Below are 2,985 nucleotides of genomic sequence, written 5' to 3'. Positions count from 1 at the left end.
TCAGTAGATAGAAATTGCATAATTTATGAAAAGTGTAAATCCACATGCAGTAAACAAATGTTTATTTTCAACACAAGACACCAACGGAAAATATCACAAGGATAACACTCATATGACTCTCCCTTTCTGGTGCATTATATAGACAGTGCTTCTTCCTGAATGTTGTCAATTATTTTCCTTTTGCATCTTAAGATACTCCTATGCAGATAGCTCACATCAGTCAAGAATTGTTAAAAAAAAATCCAATTGTGTTTATTCCACACATTTTATTATTCCACACATTTTACTTGGAGATAAAAATAATAATGCCTGTGAACACAAGCATTAACTTCTTTCCAAAAAAATCTAGTCCATCTTCTTGGATTCATCTATGTTAAAAATATTAATGACCTTCAAGGCAATTTATAATCTCTTGGCGGTGTTATTAGTTTTTGACATACAGTCTGAATCACTAGAAGTTGTTGGTTATAAATGAGGCTATATCCAGTTCTGGATATGATCTGTTCAATGGGACTGTGGCATAGATGGTGGTGAAATTGTGATATATTTCAAATATGGATGGCAACTTCCCACTGGCAAGAATTGTAATCTTCAAAATCCTTTGAACCGAAGTAAGTTTCAAAGTAAGATACTTTTGGTAGCCCTCTGACACCCATGATTGCTGATTATTGATGAACTCCCCTGATCACTCAAAAGTAGTCAATATCTCCATGCAAGTGACCTTTCATTTGTTATTTTGGAATATAAAGAGCACCTTTTGGCTAGCCAACTATGTTAACTCAAATGAGTGTAAACAATTTTACAACACCAAGTTATAGTCCAACGATTTTATTTTTAATCCCACAAGCTTTCGGGGGCTTTCCCCTTCCTCAGGCAGTGTGGAAAAGTCTTTTCCACACTGCCTGAGGAAGGGGAAAGCCCCCGAAAGCTTGTGGGATTAAAAATAAAATCGTTGGACTATAACTTGGTGTTGTAAAATTGTTTACAATTGTTAACCCCAGTCCATCACCGGCATCTCCACATCACAACTCAAATGAGTGAATTGCTATCTAAAACTTTTATTAATTTACCAGTCAAAAGATCCAGAGATCATCTGGGTTACAACCAATTGGCCCCTCAAAGCACCACCTCTCAGGCAGTAAACATTGGAATTGGATCACAGCCCTGGTTTAATGAAAAAGATTCTGCAACATTGACCTACAAAGAAAAGAATTCTGTCTTTAGTTTCATCTTGTTCCAGTTAGTTAAGGTTTAAAATGGAGGCTGCTCCTTTCCCTTGACACAAAATGGAAGCCAGACTCTGAAAAAGGAGAAACTCCTTTTATCATGAATCAGTCAAGATAAAGGTGGTTTGATAGCTGGCACAGCATGATTAAAATATTAATAGACATAGTTTTGTCAGATGTGTATATAATTTCTATTGGTGCCCATGTATGAAAACATTCTGATGGCAAATACCAAAAGCAACACAACTGTTACATTCAGTTATCACATTGTCTATCTAGGCGTGAAAACTGTTTAATTTTGTTTTCTTGATTACTTCAAAAGAAATGGTTATGTATCAGAAAGATTCAATTGGATAAATATTCAAGTTCTGGCTGCTAATCTTTAGTTGTGGCAAGGAAGTACCAGGCTCCATGAGTACGGGATGCTCGCATATTCTATGCGTAGCATCTTATCCTGAAATATTCATCCTGAGACTGGGCTACGAACCAAGGATTCATCCAAAGGACTGTCACCTTCCAAGAAGACTTAAAAAAGCAGAATTCTAATCATCATATTAATCACCTGCGGACTGATTCTGAGTCCTCCATTAATTTCACCCTGCCTCCTTTTACTCTGGTTCTCCAAGTACTATTAAAGTATCACTTTTTGTACAGTGATTATGTTACTGAACTTGTAATTCAGAGGCCTGGTCTAATAATCCAAAGAACGTCAGTTTAAATCCTATCATGCCAGTTTGAGAATTTGTATTACATTTTTAAAATCTGGAAATAAAAACCGGGTATCAGTAAAAATGACAATGAAGATGTTGGATTGTCATAAAAATGCAACTAGTTCACTAATGTCTTTTATGAAGGGAAACCTGCCGTCCTTACCCAGTCTAACCTGTATGTGATTCCAGTCCCACACCAACGTGGTTGATTCCTAACTGCCCTCTGAAGTGGTCTCGTGAACCACTCAGTTCCATCACTAGGGATGAGCAATAAATGCCAGCCTTGCCAGAGATGACCACATCTACAGGATGCACTGCAGCAACTCGCCAAGGCTTCTTCGACAGCTCCTCCGAAACCCGCGACCTCTACCACCTAGAAGGACAAGAGCAGCAGGCACATGGGAACAACACCACCTGCACGTTCCCCTCCAAGTCACACACCACCCCGACTTGGAAATATATCGCCGTTCCTTCATCGTCGCTGGGTCAAAATCCTGGAACTCCCTTCCTAACAGCACCGTGGGAGAACCTTCACCACACAGACTGCAGCGGTTCAAGAAGGCGGCTCACCACCACCCTCTCAAGGGCAATTAGAGATGGGTAATAAATGCCGGCCTCGCCAGCGATGCCCACATCCCGTGAACGAATAAAAAAAAATCCTGAGAATAACTTTTTTAAAATGGGGAAAACATATTTTTAAAAACTAAATTAAAAAAATACTTAAAATGAGAAAGGATTTCTTTGCAGTCTTAGAATGAACGTGACTTTTCTTAAAGTGGTTTTCAAATTGGCAGCATTGCAGCTGCAAAAAGGCAAACCTTGCATGACCTGGGCGGGCTTTACACCCCAGGGCCAGGCTGCTGATTTGAGACTCATTCATTTAAAACCTGATCTATTTTAACATGAAAATAAAGAGATGTGAAAAAATAAATGGGTTTGCAATCGGTCTGACCCCCCCTTTTTGTTTTTTGTTTTGTCCCTCCCACATCTCATGATGTTTTCTGCAGCGTTAAGACCCCCGAGGACAACCCACTACTTTCCACCTAATC

This window comes from Heptranchias perlo, chromosome 8 (genome assembly GCF_035084215.1).
Source record: "Heptranchias perlo isolate sHepPer1 chromosome 8, sHepPer1.hap1, whole genome shotgun sequence".
NCBI classification, from domain to species: Eukaryota; Metazoa; Chordata; class Chondrichthyes; order Hexanchiformes; family Hexanchidae; genus Heptranchias; species Heptranchias perlo.
Note: the sequence above shows the minus strand (reverse complement) of the source record.